The sequence below is a fragment of the Equus asinus genome, chromosome 5 (assembly GCF_041296235.1).
Source record: "Equus asinus isolate D_3611 breed Donkey chromosome 5, EquAss-T2T_v2, whole genome shotgun sequence".
Lineage (NCBI taxonomy): Eukaryota > Metazoa > Chordata > Mammalia > Perissodactyla > Equidae > Equus > Equus asinus.
The window spans coordinates 82,042,316-82,050,644 of record NC_091794.1 but is presented as its reverse complement, the minus strand read 5'-3'; positions in this window follow the sequence as shown (position 1 = coordinate 82,050,644).

Genomic DNA, 8,329 nt, shown 5'->3' with positions numbered 1-8,329 from the left:
TGTTGTAGGGAATTATTGTTACCATGCTGTATGTTACATTCCCAGGACTTATTCATCTTATAACTGGAAGTTTGTACCTTTTGACTCCCTTTCACTCATCCCGCCCACCCCCTACTGCCTGCCTCCCTGTCCTCTATATCTGTGAGTTTGGGTTTTTTTTAGATTCTACACATAAGTGAGATTCTACAATATTTTTCTTTCTCTCTCTGACTTATTTCATTTAGCATAATGCCCTCAAGGTCCATCCACGTTGTTGCAAATGACAGGATTTCCTTTTTGATGGCTGGATAATACTCCATTGCATACATATACTGTAATTTCTTTATCCATTCATCCATCAATGGACACCTACGATGCTTCCATGTCTTGGCTGTTGTGAATAATGCTGCAGTGAACATGGGGGTGCAGCTATCTCTTCAAGATAGTGATTTGGTTTCCTTTGGATAAATTCAATGTTTCTTTATAGCTAAGAAACCTGGAGCTCAGGGAGATGAAGTGACTCGCCCAAGGCTACAGAGATAGAGCCAGACCTAAACCAGGCCTGTGGGGCTCCATGCGTCTGTTCTTTCCATGTTCAGTTTGAAGGTTATCGTTTGGTTAAGGAGACTAAGATTCAGTTGTTCTGAAAATGACTTGTAAAATGTAGGCATCAAAGGAAAAAAAGACTGTAAGGATTCAGTCACAATAAACATTTATTTAAAGGACTGGGTGAGGCAGGGTCACTTATACTGTCTCAGTTGTTTCTCCCACCAACCTTGTGAAGAAGGGGGATTCTCCCTTATCCCAGACACGGAAACTGAGATTCTGTCCAATGCAGTGATTTGCTCAGTCACACAGGTGACAGGTGACGCTCTGGGATTGAAAAGCAAGTCTTTGAGACTCCAAGCTCAGTGCTCCATTCTCCCATGAAAGTGTGGTCAGGAGCGAGGAGCTGGGGAGGAAGCAGATGAAGGGAGGGGACCCCGGGCAAGGTGATGTCTGGAGTTTTACTCTAACATATGGCGGTAGAGCAGAAACATGCACAGCAATCCATTTCCCTGGACGAGGAAACCGAGGCTTAGAGAGGTACAGTAACTTGCGTGAAGTTACACAGCTAGAAAGCAGTGATGCTGGTATTCGGCTTGAATTTATCTGACTCTTAGGCCTTTGACCAGGGTATCACTCCACAGTGGTTGTCAGAGCCACACACCTCCTCCTTCTGAGAGTCTCTCCTCCCAGCCATAGCCTGAGGTCCATTAGGAACTCCGGATGCTTTTCTCTCAGGTAGAAAGACTTGAGCCTCTCTGCCTTATAACCCCTAATAGTGCCAGGCCCTGCACTAGGCAATTTACATGGCTTACTTCATTTCTTCCTCATGACGAGCCTGAGAGCCAGGAACTACTATTATCCCCACTTTTACGATGAAGAATTTGAGAGCTAGAGAGGTCACACAGTTAGAAGCAAGGAAACTGGAATTTGCATCCGGGACTGACCCCAGACCTGAGTTCTTATCTGCTACCCCTTCCCCACTTTTCCTTGCTTAGATTTGGCATTGATTTCACTCTCTAAGGTTTATCAGGCCAGAGTCCAAATCTCCAACTACGCTGGTCCCCTTTCCATAAATCCCCACCCTGCTTAAAGACACCACTCACCCCGATCTGACAGCACGGATCAAGTCCTGCTAAACCTTGGGGCTTCCTTGGCCATTTCTGTACCTTATCTCCAATTCTCACAATTACCCTCAAGGGAGGCAGTGTCGTCCCCATTTTCCTGGCACTTGAGGCTCTAGGGTCTCACAGGGTGGGCATCAAGGTCCAAAACCAGATCTCTGTGTCTCTAAGACCCAGCCTCTTTCCTCTCCTTCCAAATGGGAGGCCCTGGGGAGCCTGGAAAATCTCCCCCTTAGAATCATGCTGGCCAGCTCTGCCTCGGCCCAGGTGGCTCACAGCAACCCGGGGACTCTGTTCCCATCCAGGCAGTGGCCTTGATGGTTTCTAAGGCTCCTTCCTGGTCTGAGAGCATGGGGTCCTCTCCTCATGACTCTGTCTCAAGGCCCACAGAGAGAACAGACCCGAGCTCCAGCAGAGGACCAGCCTCCTGAGCTTGGGGCTGATGCTGAGCTTGGGGCTGAGCTGGGACAGCTCCTGTGTCTCCAGAGGGGTCACTAGTCACGTCCCTCCTCACTGGAGACCAATTCACCCAACTCTGGTTTCCCTGGGCTCCTGGAACCCTTCCCAAGGCCCTCCCCATTAGACTCCATGTCTTCATACCCTCTGCACTCATCAGGACTGTCCTCGGGCCATGGAGGCAAAGAGATCGGGCTGCTGGCCCCGCTTCACCAAGTCAATGAGCTTCTTAGCTGGACTCTTCTAGGGACATTCATTCATTCATTCATTCATTCAAGTATTACTGGAGGACAGGCATTCTAGCAACTCTCTTCTTTTTCCCTTCATTATTTTTAATTTGTTATAAAAATATTAAATATAAAACTACATAAAGTAAAAGGGGAGGCTCTCCCCAACTCTCAACATGTCTCTTGGTTGGAACTAGCTAGTCCTAACAGTCTTGGGGATTCCTTCTTATATATACAGGACTTTGAATATATGTGCATACACACACTCAGTATAATGCCCATGTGCAGTACTGACAGAAATAGAATCATATTACACGTGGTGCCTGGCACATAGTAGGCACTTTGCTTTCCTGTCATCCTTCTTCACTTAATGTTACATTATGGCCATCTCCCTGTGTTAGCACACGGGGGTCTACTCATTCTTTTTAAGAGCTGCACAGTTTTCCTCTGTGTGCTTGTGCCGTAACATAATCTCCTCCAGATGGCCTCCAGAGTTTTCCTAGTACAACTGTGGCTGTCGCTCCTTGAGTGCCTGTCATGTGCCTGTCACTGGAGGAGGCCCTCTGTGTACATGTTTTGGTGGATATGTCATTCTTATTCTTGGATACCTCTCTTGGCATCTAATAGTTGCTCAGGAAGTCATTGGAAGACCCAGCTCAACCGTTTCGGCTCTGTGAAGCCTCTCGTGTTCCCTTCCCCGCCTCCCCTGCTCCTCGTTTAGGTCCTGAGGAATGAGTAAGACAAAGACCCAGAGCTAGAGGACCTCACAGACTAGCAGAGTAACAGATGTGGGAGCAGATAATTGCAGCTGAGTGTGAGGAGAATGAGAAACGCGCTCCAGGAACAGAGGAGGAAGGACTGGTATATCCACAGGGGTCCGGGAGGCCTCTCGGAGGAGGTGACAGCTAAGCTGTTTCAAAAGATGCTAGGAGTTTGTCAGGTACGTGGGGGCGACACCTCGGTTCTGTCTTTACCCTGCGTGTGACTTCCCCCATCTGTGCTTCTCGCCGTCATCCATCATTCATGCCACATCTACTTCCAAAAAAGGGACTTGGGGTAGATTCTAATGTTTATTAAATGACACATACAATAACAATAGGACCGTTAAGTAAGGAAAAGAAGTAAGAGTTTTGTAATAAAATAGGAGAAGAGAATGAACCATAAACCTCAACTGAGGATAGTGGCTGCCATCGAATACAAGAATTACCTCAAGGCTTCCCAGCAGACAAGAAGGGCTGTACCTGCTGTGCCGTGGGGACAAAGGGCTCGTCCAGCCCCCCAAGTAGACCCAAGTACCCTCCTCGTCACATTGACCATCGGTTTGTTCTCTGTGTTTGTGGCTCCCTCGTGTACTGAGCTGATCAGTATTTTGAATTGATCTTTAATTCTTTCTCATTTATCTGACTAAATTGGATGGGGAGGCTGTGGAGCCGACATTTTGGGAGCACCTACTATGTGCCACTCTTTACAACCACCCTACTCTGAGTATAAACAGCGGAGAAACTGAGGCTCAGAGGAATCAAGCGAAACATCGGCAGTGCTGGCCCCACGGCCACATCTCCTGACCCCAGCACAGCCTCTCCACGAGTTCACCCGGGAGGCATCCAAGGATGAGACATCTCAGAACAAGGAACCAGATTGGGCGTCCAGTTGCCAAGCTGGAGTCACAGAGCAAGCCGGGGTCCAGGTGGGCACAACTTCTGTGCACCCCGGCTTGGCTTGAGCACAGCCTATTTCATTCATAAATTTATACTGTTGAAACCCCAAAAGTTGTAAGAAAGAACCAGCACTCGTCAAGTGCCTACTATGTGCTAAGAACTTCTGTTACCACATCTTCATCTGTGAAATGGGGATGATGATAAAATAATAGCAACCTCTCCAGATTAATTAAGGATCAGTGAAAGCCATGGACTGCGCAGCATCGAGTTTGTACTTGATAAGTATTTCTGTTATGATCTCTATCATTATTAGCAGCATCCTCACCACGGTCCTGTGAAGTAGGGATTGCCAGTGCTGCTTGATGGCTAAGGAGCTGAGGTTCAGGGAGAAGAAGTGCCCACAGTCCCAGAGTTAGAGCCAGGAAGCTAACGCAGGCCTGGTGGGCTCAATTCCTGTGCTCTTTCCACGTTGAAGAATGGATGCCAGGAGATAAAATGAAGGCTCGGGATAAGTGTGCAGAAGGCAGCCAGCCTTGGGGTGGGTGCAGATGGCATTAGGTCCCTCCACTGGGTGAGGGGGCCTCTGAACAGCATCTGCAGAGAGAGCTTGGATGCACACAGCTGGCCTGGGTTGTGTAGCTAGAGTTGCAGTCATGTAGTGGGGTCACACTTAGCACCCAAAGGACTAGCAGAGAAGCGCCTGCAAAGCAGGTTAGGGCTGGACCCCGGTCCCAGGGCACTGGGCATGGCCAGGCCACCTGAGAGGGCCATCTCTTGGCACCTGGGTGATGAGAGATTAGGAAGGGTGGGATGACATCATTTGCATGGACCACATTTTTGGCTTGTCCTCACTTAGTCTAACTCAAATATTAATTGCAATTAAAAAGTAGAAGTGAAGAGTGGGCTGAGTGTGTTTCCCCATACACGGAGGGGAGAAGGTGCCATACTGTCTCCCTGCTTCCCGGTCAGCTGCACTTGGCCTGGGCAGTCTGGGCCACCCATATTTGGCATCACCCACCAGTGCAGGCAGCAACCAGCTAAGAGAAAGCAATTGCAGCGGTGAAAGCTCCAGATTTGGGGTTGGAAAACTCGGGCTTAGCTCCTGGCTCTGTGACCTAGGGAAAGTCATTTTACTTCTCTGAGGCTCTGCTGCCCTCTCTAAAATAATACCAACCTCTCAGCGTTAATTAAGGATCAAGAGAGAAACACGAATTCACCTAGCATAAAGGCCGCACTTCGTAAGCGCTCGATAGATATTGTATGTTATTATTATTATTATCATTCTCATAACAACCCTGTGAGGCTCCCTCAGCAGATGCCGCCTCAGTTTCCCCATCTGCAAAATGGGGATAGTACTGACAACTCCAGAGTGTGGCTTTCAGGATGAAATGAGAGGGAGCATGCAGCACGGAGCCTGGCATCCAGGAGACCTCCTGCACGGCTGGCCTCCTCCCTCCTTCTGTCAGCTGCCTCTGTCGGGCTGGTTGCTCTGAGCATCCTAATTCACAGGGGGTCCACAGCCTCTCTTATCAAGATTCCTGATGCTGTAGGGTCCTGAGACTGAGAGTCAGGCCGAGGAGGTGCTGATGTCTGCCCAGGGGACACAGGGCAAGGCCAAGCCGCGGACCAGAGAAATACTTACAATTGCTCAGAAGTTACGTAGCTCCTTCTCCACCAGGTTATCTCCTTTCATTCTCCTGCCCACTCTGGGGTAGGTGTTGTGAGCTCCATTTTGCAGACAGAGAAACTGAGGTATGTGACCAGTCCAGGGTCTCATAGCGAGGTTGATGGGGCTGGCTCCCTCCATAGCTACCTGCCGTCCAGCACTGGGGCTGGGCCTGCAGAGGGGAGAAGCTGCAAACTCACGGAGCTGTGGACGGGGGTCCGAGGGCTCCTCACAGACTCGGGCTCACTGGCTTGAGAAAGTCTGCTGCCTCCATGGCCTGGTGGGCCTGGGGGGACCTGGCTAGAGGAGGCCAGCTAGAAGAGGCAAGCTTCTCCTGGAAACCTCACTCCCATTGCTAGGACTCCTTCTCCTAACAGTCGTGGCTCTTTAAAATTCCAAACTACTTTAGTAGTTTGCAAAGAGGTCTCAGGGCTTTGCAAACATCAGCCTCAGATTGAAACTTTGGGATCATCTGCCCCAGGCCTCCCACCTATTTGACTGATTAGAGAACAGAGTCCCTGAGGAATGGAGAAGTGACTTAGCCAAGAGGAGGACCAGTGCAAAACATTGTAGCCCAGTGTTCTGATAGCATCATTGGATCAGGGAGATGACAGGCTGGGGTCAGGACAATGCAGAGGAGAGGTCACATGGGCAGGGCAGGGCAGGGAGGCCACGGCGAGAGGCTAGGTCTTCTGCCAAGGCTCTGCTGTCAAGTCTTTACTTCGTTTTTCCCTTCCACATTCCTGGGAGGTCAGGGGTTTTGTCCTCACTTTAGGGTAACAAACAAGACACAGAAAAGTCCAAAGTCAAAACGCTTCCCAGCAGAGGAGGCAGAATTCAAACCTGGTCCTGCCATCCCCAAATCCTACACCTTTTCCATCACGCTTCTTGTACTGAGTTGAAGAGTGTGTGTGTATGTGTGTGTGTGTCCCCACGCCCAACATTCACACCTTGCCTGGAAGCTCAGAATGTGACCTTATTCTGAAATAGTCTTTGCAGATGTAATTAGTTAGATTAGATCCTAGTGGAGTAGAGTGGGCCCTGAATCCAAGATGGCTGGTGCCCTTAGAAGAAGAGGAGAGGCACAGAGAGAATGCCCTGTGAAGACACGAAGAAGAGACAAGGAAGAACACCGTGTGAGGAGGCAGAGACTACAGTGACGTGTCTGCAAGGCAAGGGACGCCAGGATTGCCGGCAACCACCAGAAGCGAGAGGAGGCGAGGGAGGATTTGCCCCTCCAGCCCTCAGAGAGAGCATGGCCCTGCCAACGCCCTGATTTTGGACTGCTAGCCTCCAGAACTGTGAGACAATGAACTCCTGTTGTTTTAAGCCTCTTTGGTACTTGTCACAGCAGCCCTAGCAAATGAATACGCCTCCTTCCCGCAGCACAGAAAGGGGGCTGACTTACAGGCATCACGGATCGCAGGCGGGGTTGTGTTGAAGTTTAGAATATCAGGGCAAAGCCAAGGCGGAGCAGGAGGAAGGGAACATACATCTGCCTGACGTGTACTCTGAGCGGGGCACCTACACACGTGGTCTCCCTCATGCCCCACAGGCAAATATAGCCATTCTCATTTCACAGATGAGGAAACTGAGGCTCAGAGAAGGGAAGTGATTTGCCCCTAAGCTCATTTCCCCCTGCCTCTAGGTGCTGTGCAAGAAGCAAAACCGGACTCCAGCTGGAGACCTAGGCAGGCGGGCAACTTACTTCTTTTCTCCGAGCCTCAATTTCCTCATCTAGAAAATGGGAATAATAGTATTTGCCTCTCAAGTGGTTGGGAATGAAATGCGTTCACCCTGTCATTCAACACATAGTGAAGGTCTCCGTGCCAGCCCCTGCTCTAGGTCCTGGGTACACAGCAGTGGACAAGACCGGCAAAGTTCTTGCTCCCAAGGAGGTAGGTGCTTCTGGATAATGCCTGCCAGGTGCTCTGCAGGGGCTGACTCTTAGCCAGTGCTCAATAAAAACTTACGGGGATAAGACTATAGATGGAAGGGGACAGTATGTGGAACGGGCTTGTCCTGTGTGAGAAGCTCCCTTTAGTGCTAATTCTCTACCACTGTCAGTGGTAGGATAGCCTCTTGGCCCAGGAGGACACAAGGTCCTTTCGGCCTGGGCGCCCTATTCATGGGCACCCAGCAGTTGCTGGTCCAACCTACCTCCCCAAAGCCACAGAACTCTCTGCTCCGGGCCTGGACTGTGGAGGCAGCTGAAGGAGCCCGGGTCTTGTCATGAGGTCCCTCCTCAGCTGCACTGTCCCCCCTTAGACACACAGCGTCAGCTCAGCCCCACCCACTCCCTGACACTTTCCCTGGGCCAGGCCTGAGCCTGCCCTGGAGGCTCTCCCAGCTGTCCTGATGTCCCCTCTGGCTTCTGCAGACGCTCCCCCTTTCCACTCCTGGAGGCCTCCCTGGTCTGGGCACCAGCCCCTCCCCGACAGGGGCGTCCCCAGACATCACCCCCTGTGCTGTTCTTTTTTTCCTGACAACTGTGGCATCGAATGTCAACAGGCTCTGCTCAGCACTGCAGGTGGGGGCAGAGGGGTGGCTCTTGGTAACCATGTGGTTTAGAGGAAGGTCCTTTCCAGGCACACTTGAGGGGCGAGGAATGGCTGGCCCTGGTCTGGCTCTGCTCTCGACTCACTGCGCTGCCTTGAGTAATCCTCTTCCTCC